Consider the following 14123-nt stretch of genomic DNA (forward strand, 5'->3'; position numbering starts at 1 on the left):
GGGATTACATCACAATAGATGTATTTTTGTTTATCCATTCTACTGTTGAAGGACATTTGGGTGGTTCATAGATGCCATCTGGAAAAAGAATACAAAAGATGGAAACCTCTTAAGATGAAAGAAATGGTTCCCTTGGGAATTTGAACCTGCAAGAGACCATTTTAAACTAGAGAAGCAGAATGACCTCCAGTTGTCAAGTTTACATTTTCTTCATCTGCAGAAATGGGGACTCTAGAGCTAAATGAGGTCAGTTAATGAAAGATTTTTTTAAAAATCTTTTTTGCACATCTGAGTTAAAGAGTGTAAATTTTGGTCCTTTAACTGTGACTTTCTAGTAAGAATAACTGTTAAGGGCTGGCTTTAGACTTATTCAGAGGGTAACTATTGTTGTTGGATCACTAAGTTGTGTCTGACTCTTTGTAACCCCATGGACTGCAGCACACCAGGCTCCTCTGTCCTTCACTATCTCCCAACTTTGCTCAAATTCGTGTTCCCTGGTGGCTCAGCGGTAAAGAATCTGCCTGCAATGCCAGAGCTGCAGGAGATGTGAGTTCAGTCACTGGGTCGGGAAGATTCCCTGGAGGAGGAAATGGCAACCCACTCCAGTATTCTTACCTGGAGGATCCCATGGAGGGAGGAGCCTGGTGAGCTATAGCCCATAGGAGTTGGACTTGACTGAAGTGACTTGGCATGCAATGTCCATTGAGTCAGTGATGCTATCTAACCATCTCAGCTTCTGTTGTTTCCTCTTTTGCCTTCAATCTTTCCCAGCATCAGGGTCTTTTCTAATGAGTTGGCTCTTTGCATTAGATGGCCAAAGTATTGGAGGTTCAACTTCAGCATCAGTCCTTCCAATGAATATTCAGGGTTGATATCCTGACCTCCTTGCAGTCCAAGGGATTCTCAAGTGTCTTCTTCAACACCACAGTTTGAAAGCATCAGTTCTTCAGTGCTCAGTATTCTTTATGGTCCAGCTCTCACAGCTGAACGAGACTAGTGGAAAAACCATAGATTTGACTAGACAGACCTTTGTCAGCAAAGGGACATCTCTGCTTTTTAGCATGCTGTCTAGGTTTGTCATAGCTTTCCTTTCAAGGTGCAAAAGTCTTTTAATTTCATGGCTGCAGTCTCCATCCACAGAGATTTTGGAGCCCAAGAAAATAAAATCTGTCACTGCTTTCACTTTTTCCCCTTCTGTTTGCAATGAAGTGATGGGACCTGATCCATGATTTTAGTTTTTTGGATGTTGAGTCTTAAACCAGCTTTTTCACTCTCCTCTTTCACCCTCATCAAGAGGCTCTTTAGTTCCTCTTCACTTTCTGCCATTAGAGTGGTATCAGGAGATAGACCAGTTGTCTTACTATTAAAATACTAACAACTTGAAAGAGTTATAGTTAAGAGGTGGTACATCAATAACAGGATGAGTTGTAGGAGAAAAATATTCTGAAGATGTGGAAAATCTGAGTGATGGGGGAACAGTACTGGGCTCACTGGGGCCTCAGACAGAGTTTGAGTTGGCAGCACAACAGTTGTCAAAAAAACCAGTAGCCTAATTTAGAAAGGTGCACAATAAGTCACCTTCCAGTGGTCAAAGGCTGTTCTAATTATTCTGACTAATTTCAGCTTGTTTATCTTTAGAGAAATGGGAGGCAGCTCGAGAAATTCTCAAATAAAATAATCTCAGGGACTTAAGAGATGAAAAATGACCCCAGGGTGAACAAGTTAATAGAATTAAGACTGTTTTTGCTTTACCAGAAAACACAATCACCCTAAGAATGGGTATTTTGGTCCAGGAAGAAAGTGATGGTGTACTTGAGAGGTGATGGCAGGTGTAACTCTCTCTGAACGCCTTTATATACATGATTGGAATGGTGGGAAGAGAACACAGATGGAAACTGTGTATGGTCACCTCTGTGGCGCTCATGAGGGTGCCCACAAACATTTTAGCTCTCTTTCCTCTGGGCACACAGTAGGACTGCACTTCTCTGCCCACTTGAAGGTACACACAGCCACGTGACTTGCATTGGCCAATGGCATGTGAGCAGAAATGACCCTTCAGTAAGTCAACTATACTCTAATAAAAAAATTTTTTTTAAGAGGAGGAATGATAACTAAAAAGAAAGGAAGAAATAACACTTAAAAGCAGAAGCTTGAAGAACGAGTATGATTTCTCTCCAAAGATTTATTTTGGAGGATGAGTGTCTTTCCTCATAACCACATCACTGCAAAGTAGCTTGATTTTAGAATCCAGTCTTTCAACCAGTACACTATCATGAACTTCTGGAAGTCATTGATGATGTCTTGTCACTTAAAGGAATTTTTAAAATTCTGCTTTAGCATGTTGAAAGCTAAAATTATTGTCACTTATTTTAGATGTGATAATGTGGCTTTATTTTTCTTTTGGCAGTGCTTTCCCCAACTAGGGTTTAAACCTGGGTGCGGACAGTGAAAGTGCAGAGTCCTATCCACTGGACTGCCAGGAAATTCTTGGTAATGGTATTTTTAAAAGAAGTATTATCTTTTAGAAAATGCATCCTAAAATATTTGTGGCTAAAGTATGATATCTAAAATTTGCTTCAGATAATGCAGGGGAACACAGAGAGGGGGTGAGTGGCACCATAGATATCGTATGATTAGATACCAGCTGAGCACTGTTGAGGATTGGGTGATGGATATGTGGGGATTATTAGGCTTTTCTCTCTGCTTTTGTGTATATCTGCAGCTTTTCATAATAAGATATAATAAGCAAATAAGCAACAAGAGAAGTCATGGAAAAGACTGGAATTGGTATAAAATTTAAAGGGGACTTTTGATCTCATCTATGCTATTTTTAGAGGGAGGTTGACAAGATATGACCAGTGGTACAAATGTTTTTGTATAGCTCTCAAACTATGAATGATCTTTACTGATGACTGAAAATGTTCAGGTTGGAGAAATTCAAATTTTAGTGTCAATAAAGTTTTACTGAAACAGAGTCACACCCATGTGTTTCTATCTGGCTCATGGCAGCTTTCACACTCTAAAGACAGAGAGAGTTGAGTAGTTGCAGCAGAGACTGTGCACCACAAAACCTAATATATTTACTATGTGACCCTTTCCAGAAAAGTTCTGTTGTTCTGTTGTTGTCCAGTCACTCAGTTGTGTCTGACTCTTTGCAACCCCATGGACTGCAGCATGCCAGAAAAATTTGCTGACTTTTATTTTAAAAAGAGATTTCCTCATGCACAATTTTGTTTTTAACACAAGTAAAAAGAAAAACAATATTGTGTGCTTTTTTAATTAGGAAAGTAATACAAGACTGTTTTAGATGATGTAGGCTATACCAAAGAGTATAAAAAAGAACATGAATATTGTCCACTGGGTAGCCATTTCTGAAATCTTCTTTCTTACCTCTTATCAACCAACTGTTGACAAAATGAAACCTGCTCTAATTTCAGGTAAAAGTGAGGATTGTCTTTCTGGGGCTGATTAGACAAGAACTGCAAGCAGACAGTGGCTATGACAGAAGCGTGTGAAAGGATTTGAAAGAGGCCACCTGGGATCTTGTTGGATTTAAATTGTACAATAAACCTGACACAGTGTGTCTAAACTCAGGTATAATAAATCCTAGTAGGCGGGTGTTGTAATAACCATTTAATATAGATACAAGAACTGATATTCAAGGTGGGAATCTAGTTAACAAGTTTCTGGGGGAAAAAATAACTGTAAACACTGAGTTAACCCATGATTATACCAGCATTATTTACAATAATCAAAAGGTAGAAGCAACACCAATGTTCATCAGCAGAGGATGGATAAGCAAAATGTGGCATATATCAATGCATACAATGTGGTATTATTTAGCTTTAAAAAGAAAGGAAGTTCTGACACGTGCTGCACCATGGGTGAGCGTTGAGGACATTGCATTAAGTGAAATCAGTCAGTCACAAAAGGGCAAAAAGTGTATGATTCTACATATATGAAGTACCTAGAATAGTTCAATTGATAGAGATAGAAAGTAGAATGGTCATTGCCAGGGGATGGAGGGGAGAGAACGATGAGTTATTGTTTAATGGGTATAAAGTTTCAGTTTGAGAAGATGAAAAACATTCTAGATATGGATGATGATGGATGCGCAGCAGTGTGAATGTACTTAGAGCCACCAAACTGTATACTTTAACAGCCTTTAAAGGGTAAAATTTTGTGCTCTGTATGTGACCATAATTTTTAAAAATTAACAAATTTCAAGTGGATGAAATTTGGTCGTAATAAGGATATATCTTAAGCAAAGAAGTTAAAATGTATTTCGAAAAAGCAGGAAAAAGTTCAAGAAACTGAAAAGTCTTTTGGCTGTGTGATTCATAATATTTAAAGGTGGTTACTGATGAAGGGGTGATGGACTGCCACTGAGAGTTTGGTTTCTATGTTTGAAGGTTCAGGAATAGGTCCACTTGGGAGATCAGAAACTTGATACTTCCAGTTCAGTGATTTTTATAAGAATGCCAAGAAAAGAGTCTAAAGGAAAAGTTGGAGCTGTCGTTAGTAGTATTACCAGTGATCTGACTTTTCAGTCTGTGCATGCTGCCTTTACAATGCTGATTTCAGTAAAAATCACTCGCTTTCCAATAACCTGCCGGGATTGTGGTTATTACCCATATCATTTAAGGACTGAGTCTTGGCCCAAGCTAGTGGGCAGCCCTTAGCTCCTCCATGCCACTAAGACTGTGCACCCTTCTCTGTGAATGCCTGGATGGTCAGTTTAGCTGGACAGGCACTTGGAAAGCCCAAGTGTCTGGTTTACTGTGGGAAAATCTGGGGGATGGGCTGCACAGCTATCATCCACAAATGCCAAGTTGTTTGCCAGTTGCAAATTGGAGTGGACGAGATCTTCCCACATGGGGAAGAAGCACAGCCATGACCACTCCTGATGTGAAGCTGTGTGATGGACACTGATGAAGGATTCGCTGAAAGTGACTTCTAGCTGGACCTGCCTCCCACTAATGCATCCTAAGATAGCTGGACATGTTATTTAAGGCCAACATCCTTTTAACTGATGTAGTTGATTATTCTGATTGGATAATATCCAGCTGGACCAGTTGTTAAATATTTATAGAAGTCACCCAGGCCACCGATCTTCTTCAAATCATTGTTTGCCAGCAGCCTCCTGTGTCAGGGTGACACTATGCTAGGGTTGAATTTCTTGATAACTTTGCTTTAAAAAAAAAAAAAGTGGAGGCACAATTTAATCAACTCTTAATGCCCTCACATTCAGGGTTTTTGAAATGTGTTTGCACTGGAGTTTGTTTAAAATATCGAAAGGAGAAGATCACTAGGAATGAGTAATCAGGGCTACAATAATAGTAAAAGCTACTATTAACTCAATCTTCTGTCTACTGGGGCTTCCCAGATGGCGCTAGTGGTAAAAAACCTGCCTGCCAATGCAGGAGATACAAGAGACTTGGGTTCAATCCCTGGATCAGAAAGATCTCCTGGAGGAGGGCATAGCAACCCACTTCAGTATTTTTGCCTAGAGAATCCCATGAACAGAGGAACCTGGCGGGCTACACAGTCCATGGGGTTGCAAAGAGTCGGACAGGACTAAGGGTTGGACACAACTGAAGCGACTTAGCACATATGCACACTGTCTGTTGACCACTTTAGTTGTATTACTTCTAATTGTTGTATGAAGTGTTAGGTCTATTTCTTATTTTACTCATGAGGGAAGCCAAGGCTGAGAGAAACAAAGTAACTTGCAAAAAGTCATTCAGCTAACAAGTGGCAAACCCCATATTTAAATATAGCACCACAGTATTTGGTCTTTACGTTGGGGAAATCACATCTAAGCTTAGCTGATGGAATGGACCTCAGTGGGTTTTACTGCTCAACATATCATTCCAGTCAGCTTTCTTTTGCAAATGATACTCTGATTTTCCTCTGGGGTACCCTCTTTTCCCCAACTCTCATTCCAGGTGTTGGGGAGGGGTCATGTGCCTTGAGCCTGGCCAGTCAGTGCTGGTATTTCCCTGGCTGCAGTGACTCCCTGCAGGGATGCTGCCCTGGTGGTACTTATTTTCCAGTGTAGGCAGACAGGTAGTAAACAAGTTACAAATACTGAAAATAATTTCAGTTGATAATAAGTGTTTAAGAAGAAAATAAAACAAGATAATGAGATATAAGAGTAACACAAGGGGCAAGGGTGGCGAGAGCCAAAGAGAGGCAGTGGGACTTCTTTTAGGTCTTTTTACTCTTCCCCCTGCTTTGAACTTGGAAAAGCAACGCACCCCACACTGCTGGTACCTTCTTGCCCATCCTTGGAGTCTGAAGACAGTGTAAGAGACGAAAGGAGAAGGGAGAGAGAAATAGGGTCCTGGTGATGTATTTGGGTTCCTGAATCAAATGGAATGGAAATTAAACCTACCCCCAAATTTCTACACAAAGCAAACCTACAAATTTCTTTTTCTTTTTTTTTTTTGTTTGCCTCTTAGGATGGTTTCTTCGTATTCTGTGTAATTGACACCAGAAAGAATCCTATCTCACACAGCTGAGTTTAGTCCTATTATTGCCTGGCATATGAACCTCCTTCACTATGGGCAAATGTAAGTAAATTTAGATATATAAGCAGAATGACCAAATAGGTAGATGATAGCTAGGTAGCTGGAATGACTGATGGGTATAAAACAGATAAAAGTTAGTATTTGTCCATGCATGGAGAATAGGATCAGAAAGATACATACCCAACTCTTCACAGTTAACACTCTGGGAAGAGAAGGTAGTTTCACTTTCTTATGATCAGCTTCTTCTGGAATGTTTCCATTTAAAGACGAGCATATGTGACCTTTTAATATTGAAAAAACTATACATCTGAAAAGGTGTGGACAGAGAGGTCTGTGGAATAGTCATGGGCTAAGTCCTCAACCACATGTCCAAAGCACACATACTAAGGCATCAAGGGCCATTACTTAAAGCAGCTGCCAAGAAAATGGTACAGAGGAGAATCTCCACTCTCATCCCCACCCCCACTTCCTTTTCCTGCAGAGCTTCACCACCTGTCTCATGTGAAGGCAGCTGGAAGATGGTAACACCTGTCTTCAGTTCAGTTCAGTTCAGTCACTCAGTCCTGTTTGACTCTTTGTGACCCCATGGACTGAAGCATGCCAGGCTTCCCCGTCCATCACCAACTCCTGGAGCTTGCTCAGACTCATGTCCATCAAGTCGGTGATGCCATCCAAGCATCTCATCCTCTGTTGTCCCCTGCTCCTCCTGCCTCAATCTTTCCCAGCGTTAGGGTCTTCACATCAGGTGGCCAAAGTATTGGAGCTTCAGTTTCAGCATCAGTCCTTCCAATGAATATTCAGGGTTGATTTCCTGTATGATTGACTGGTTTGATCTCCTTGCTGTTCAAGGAGTCTTCTCAAGAGTCTTCTTCAGCACCACAGTTCAAAAGCATCGATTCTTCGGCACTCAGCTTTCTTTATGGTCCAACTCTTACATCCATACTTGACACTGGAAAAACCATAGCCTTGACTAGATGGACCTTTGTTGGCAAAGTAATGTCTCTGCTTTTTAATATGCTATCTAGGTTGGTCGTAGCTTTTCTTCCAAGGAACAAGCATCTTTTAATTTAATGGCTGCGGTCACCATCTGCAGTGATTTTGGAGCCCAAGAAAATGAAGTCTGTCACTGTTTCCACTGTTTCCCCATCTATTTTCCATTAAGTGATGGGACCAGATGCCATGATCTTAGTATTTGAATGTTGAATTTTAAGCCAGGTTTTTCACTCTCCTCTTTCACTTTCATCAAGAGGCTCCTTAGTTCTTCAAACTTTTTGCCGTAACGGTGGTGTCATCTGCATATCTGAGGTTATTGATATTTCTGCTGGCAAACTTGAGTCCAGCTTGGGCTTCATCCAGCCTGACATTTCGCATATGTACTCTGCATAAAAGTTAAATAAGCAGGGTGACAGTATACAGCTTTGTTGTACTCCTTTCCCAATTTGGAACCAGTCCATTGTTCCACGTCCGGTTCTAACTGTTCCTTCTTGACCTGCATACAGATTTCTCAGCGGGCAGGTAAGGTAGTCTGATATTCCCATCTCTTTAAGATTTCCACAGTTTGTTGTGGTCCACACAGTCAAAGGCTTTGGCATAGTCAATAAGGCAGAAGTAGATGTTTTTCTGGCACTCTCTTGCTTTTTCTATGATCCAGTGGCTAGTGGCAATTTGATCTCTGGTTCCTCTACCTTTTCTAAATCCAGCTTGAACATCTGTAAGTTCTCAGTTCATGTACTGCTGAACCCTAGCTTGGAGAATTTTGAGAATTACTTTGCTAGCGTGTGAGATGGGTGCAATTGTGCGGTAGTTTGAGCATTCTTTGGCATTGCCTTTCTTTGGGATTGGAATGAAAACTGACCTTTTCCAGTCCTGTGGCCACTGCTGAGTTTTCCAAGCTTGCTGGCATGTTGAGTGCAGCACTTTCACAGCATTACCTTTAAGGATTTGAAATAGCTCAACTGGAATTCCATCACCTCCACTAGCTTTGTTCGTAGTGATGATTCCTAAGGCCCACTTGACTTCACACTCCAGAATGTCTGGCTCTAGGTGAGTGATCACACCATTATGGTTATCTGGGTAATTAAGATCTTTTTTGTATAGTTCTTCTGTATATTCTTGCCACCTCTTCTTAATATCTTCTACTTCTGTTAGGTCCATACCATTTCTGTCCTTTATTGTGCCCATCTTTGCATGAAATGTTCCCTTGTTATCTCTAATTTTCATGAAGAGATCGCTAGTCTTTCCCATTCTATTGTTTCCTTCTATTTCTTTGCATTGATCGCTTAGGAAGGCTATCTTATCTCTCCTTGCTATTCTTTGGAACTCTGCATCAGACGGATATATCTTTCCTTTTCTCCTTTGCCTTTCACTTCTCTCCTTTTTCTCAGCTATTTGTAAGGCCCTCTCAAACAACCATTTTGCTTTTTGCATTTCTTTTTCTTGGGGATGGTTTTGATCACTGCCTCCTGTACCATGTTATGTACCTCTGTCCAGAGTTCTTCAGGCACTCTATCAGATCTAATCCCTTGAATCTATTTGTCACTTCCATTTATAATCATAAGGGATTTGATTTAGGTCATACCTGAATGGTCTAATGGTTTTCCCTACTTTCTTCAATTTCAGTCTTAATTTGGCCATAAGGAGTTCACGATCTGAGCCACAGTCAGCTCCCAGTTTTGTTTTTGCTGACTGTATAGAGCTTCTCCATCTTCAGCTGCAAAGAATATAATCAATCTGATTTCAGTATTGACCACCTGGTGATGTCCATGTGTAGAGTCTTCTCTTGTGTTGTTGGAAGAGGGTGTTTGTTATGACCAGTGCACTCTTTTAGCAAAACTCTGTTAGCCTTTGCCCTACTTCGTTTGTACTCCAAGGCCAAACTTCCCTGTTACTCCAGGTATCTCTTGACTTTATACTTTTGCATTCCAGTCCCCTATGATGAAAAGTACATCTCTCTTTTTGGTGTTAGTTCTAGATGGTCTTGTAGGTCATCATAGAACCATTCAACTTCAGCTTCTTCAGCGTTAGTGGTTGAGGCATAGTCTTGGATTACCGTCATATTGGTTTACTGTCTTGGATTACTGTCATAATGGTTTGTCTTAGAAATGAACAGAGATTATTCTGTCATTTTTGAGATTGCACCCAAGTACTGCATTTTGGACTCTTTTGTTGACTATGAGGGCTACTCCCTTTCCTCTAAAGCATTCTTTCCCACAGTAGTAGATATAATGGCTCATAGTTTCATTGAGTTAGACAAGATTGTGATCAATGTGATAAGTATGGTTAGTTTTCTGTGATTGTGGTTTTCACTCTGTCTGCCCCCTGAATGATAAGGATAAGAGGCTTGTGGAAACTCCCTATGGAAGTAGTAGATATAATACCTGTATGGTTATTGAAAAATCAAGGCCACATGAAGCCAGAATGTGTTTCCTGGACATTCTGTTGTCCCCAGAACCTGCTCAGTTGTCCCAAGAACTGGGGAGATCAGTTTCTTTACCTGGAATCCATACACTAAGCAAGAGCTCAGTTGGTTATAGGACTGAAGCCCTTTTCATTGAAAACTCATGATTCCTAAGTTCTTCTCCTTCATGCTGAGGGAAGTATATTTCTCCTGAAGTTCTGAAACGTGGCTAGTATTATTACAGGTATTTATTTTTATTTTAAAATTTTCTAAGCATTCAATAATACTGTTATCATACCTGGAATTTGCTTGCACTCCAGTAGATGCTTTTTTAGAAGACAACTGTGGCAATCATTTCGGGATTGCCTTTCTCTTGGATAGTTGTGTTAGATCATGAATCATTCCTGAATCATTGTTGTTGTTCGGTCACTCAGTCCTGTCCGACTCTTTGTGACGCCATGGACTGCATCATGCCAGGCTTCCCTGTCCTTCACTAAGTTCCAGAGTTTGCTCAAAGTCATGTCCACTGAGTCGATGATGCCATCCAAGCATCTCATCTTCTGTCACCCCCTTCTCCTCCTGCCCTCAATCTTGCCCAGTGTCAGGTTCTTTTCCAATGAGTCAGCTCTTCACATCAGGTGGCCAAAGTATTGGAGCTTCAGCATCAGACCTTCCAGTGAATATTCAGGATTGATTTCCTTAGAATTGATTGGTTTGATCTCCTTGCTGTCCAAGGCACTCTCAAGAGTCTTCTCCAGCACCACAGTTGAAAAGCAGCAATTCTTCGGCACTCAGCCTTCTTTATGGTCCAACTCTCACATCCATACATGACTACTGGAAAAATCATAGCTTTGACTATACAGACCTTTGTCAGCAAAGTGATGTCTCTGGTTTTTAATATCATATTCCTAGGTTAATGCTGTTTCTTACAATTCAAGGTCCCATGCAGATTCCAGCTTTGCTGTTGTTTAAAGTACAGAACAAAATTTTATGGCAGTCTTGTCAGAAAACAAAGATTCTATAATAGAATCAGTCTCCATCACTTCTTCTGACTTAGGGGAGAAAAATTACTTCTATGTAGCAGATTACATTTGGACCCAAAGAAATTATGTGCTAAAGCCTTCTAAAACTATAGCTACTAAAATATTTCTCTTGCAATTTTTTTATTTCATCCTTGTGCCCAGAGAAAATGAAAAGACAAACTCCAACCTAGGGAAGGTTGAATAATCACAAACTCCAACTTTAAGGAATCTGAATTAATGAGATTTCCTGGGATTTTTCCAGCTAAAAGAGAACTACCACCTTCCTCCTAAGAGACTGTGATGCTTATAACTTTACTCACAGACATACAATATCATTCCCTAGAGAAGGAATTATGGTCCGACTTTAATTTGGATCAAGAGATAAAATTAGAAAATCTCTTGTGGGAAATGTCATTATTTACAAATGTACATAATTAAAGAAAGGAGGTGTATACAGAAGAAAGATGTTTCTGTCTGTAGAGCAAAGGCTTAAATATAAGTAGAACTCCCTGGGATCTCCCCAGGTGCATCCCCCAAACAGGTATTTAAAGTTTACAACTCGGAAAAAATAGCTTGAGGGATATACACCAAACTGTCATCGAGGATTTTCTCTGTGGATTGGTAAGAGACATGGTTATTGAGGGATACGTTTAACTTGGTATAAAAGATTGCTGTGATGTTTGATTCTTTAAATTATAAGTATGATGGATATTGGTTAGGCTTCTTGGCCACCCAGCAACTAGAGTGCCTATAAAATTTCCCATCTTATGAGTCTAAATATGTCTAAACTAGAAACTCATTTTACAAGCTTCCCTTAGGCTTGTAGCTTAGAAGGCTGATACACCTTGTAGGTGTATTAGAGCTCTCTAGAGAAACAGGACTAATAGGATGGAGTGAGAAGAGAGAGAAAACGAGAGGGAGAGAGAGAAGGAGAGAGAGATTTATTTTAAGGAATTGATTCACGTACTTATTGAGACCCAGGGGGGAGGAGGTAATGTGTGGTTCAAATCTGAAGACAACCTGCTGGCAGAAATCCTTCATGCTTGGGGGAGTGTCAGTGTTTGTTCTGTTGAGGCCTTCAACTGATTGGATGAAGCCTACCTACGTTTTGGAAGACAGTTGGGCTTTAATCAAACTTCACTTATTTGAATTTATTCTTATCCAAAAACATAGTCACAGAAACACCCCAAATAATGGTTGACTGAATATCTGGGCACTGTGGCCCAGCCAAGTTGACACGTAAAATTAACCATCAAAACAGGGCATGGGCATATGACCTAATCATTATGCAAGGCTTTGGTTTGGAAGTAAGTACCATGTGGAATCCATTCTTCAAGAAGGGTGGTGGTGGAGGCGTCTAGCTTACAGAGGCAAAGTGGCAACAGTCCTAGTGGCAGCACCCTGTTGCTAGAGTATCTGGGGTTTGTGCCAGTAATAGCAGCAGAAGGATCCCTACTAGAGGGGTCTTGTTTTTGTCAAGACCACTTTAGCTCAGTAATTCAGTGAACTACCAAGTTCCTTTAATACTTCATCCTCTATTTAAACTAACTAGGGTAGAGTCTCTTGTTGACACCTGAGAAACTTGAAATTCCAAAAGTGTTTTATATTTATTACTGCCTAAAAAATTACCCACAATTTAGTAGCTTAAAGCCAGAATTAAACGTTTTATTATTTCTCACATTTTCTGTAGGTCAGAAGTAGGACAGTAGCTTAGCTCGGTGTTCTGGTCCAAGGTCTCTCACGAGATTGAAGTCGCATTCTTAACCAAGGGGCTGGGGCTGAAGAATCCACTTCGAAGATCATTTAGTCACATGGTTGCTGCCTACCAAGCTGTAAACTGCTGCCACTTATCCTAAGTAAGACTGGGACACTTTTCTCTCAAGATGGCAGACTGGGGTCAGACTGGGCTCTTGTGTGTGTTAATGGATCCTATGCTTCAAAACTAGCTATGATGGTTCTTTTCAATTGTTGTTAGCCTTTTTACTTTAGAAAGTCTCTAGCTGCAGCCTATAGCAACTACTTTGTGAGTTATTCAATCATGTTTATAGATTTAATAGCAAAAATAATTGTACAATCTATATTTTATTGGTTCCTCAGCGTAGCACAACATCCGTTTATTCCATAAATATTCGCTGAACACCTACTGGGTGGCAACACTGGCCTAAACACTGAAACACTGGATTTAAATGTCCTCAGCACTGTGGAAAAAGAGCAAGTGCCATTGTTGCAGTAGAAACACAGTTACAGCAAAACTTAAACCCTCTTCCACTTGGGAAAAAAGCCAGGAGTCTGTCTCCAAGGAGTCCCATGGGTGACTTGGGAATTCGCCCAGGCCCAGGCTCTGGCCATGAAGCTTTGCAGGCAGCACACCAGGAGCAGCTCTATGCCCCAGGGAAAACCCTTTAACCACGCTCATGACTCTTGTATAAAACCAGAAGGTCAGTTTATGAGTTTTCAAGGAAATTCTGACTATCACAGGGACCAGAACACTCATATTTGCTTGTCCCACCCAACCTCCCTCCTACCTTCTCTTCTCCATTTTCCTAGCCTCTCCTCTTCCCTTCCTTCTGTTTCTGCTCTGACAAATACCCCATGAGCACGTTCTAGGAGCCAGGCATGAGAGTAAGAGCCAGAGAAACCATGGTATGAGGCCTGCAGAGTTCCTGTCCTCAAGTCTGTGGGGGGTGGGCGGAAACCCTAACTGGAACATTCGCAGAAGTAAACAGCCTCTTTTTGTTTCACGGAGCCCTCTGAGGCTCTGATGACCACAAAGATACCTGTCCTTGGAGCAATGTGCATTCTTACACACCCACAGCATCTTGCACACAGTTTCAGGGGAATCTCAGTTACCTTGAAACCCAATCAGTGATCTGGGTGCAGAATCTCCCCCTCTGTAGACAGAACTACATGAGAATCAGCCAAGTCATACCCAGAAGGCTGCTTTGAGATCACGGAGTTACGGCAAGGCTTTTTTGGCTATACCATGTGGCATGTGGAATCTTAGTTCCCTGACCAGGGATTGAACCCATGCTGCCTGCAGTGGAAACTCTCAGTCTTAACCCCTGGACCACCAAGGAAGCCCTTGTCTCTCTAGATAAGCCATTACCTTGATTTAGTGAGAGCCACACTGATCTGGCCTTGAGATGGGTGATACAGTTGACTTTGCATATC

General features: G+C 41.0%; 1 long non-coding RNA gene across 1 annotated transcript; it reads left to right on the plus strand.

Annotated features, from left to right (window-relative positions):
* Positions 1–32: 32 nt before the first annotated feature.
* On the plus strand, positions 33–12917 carry LOC145520894 (uncharacterized). The gene is made up of 5 exons (XR_014064881.1): positions 33–246; positions 2408–2490; positions 3438–3594; positions 6465–6575; positions 12643–12917. It is a non-coding gene; the product is annotated as an uncharacterized LOC145520894 (long non-coding RNA).
* Positions 12918–14123: the final 1206 nt, after the last annotated feature.

The sequence above is a fragment of the Giraffa tippelskirchi genome, chromosome 9, assembly GCF_054371585.1.
Source record: "Giraffa tippelskirchi isolate mGirTip1 chromosome 9, T2T-mGirTip1v1.2.pri, whole genome shotgun sequence".
Lineage (NCBI taxonomy): Eukaryota > Metazoa > Chordata > Mammalia > Artiodactyla > Giraffidae > Giraffa > Giraffa tippelskirchi.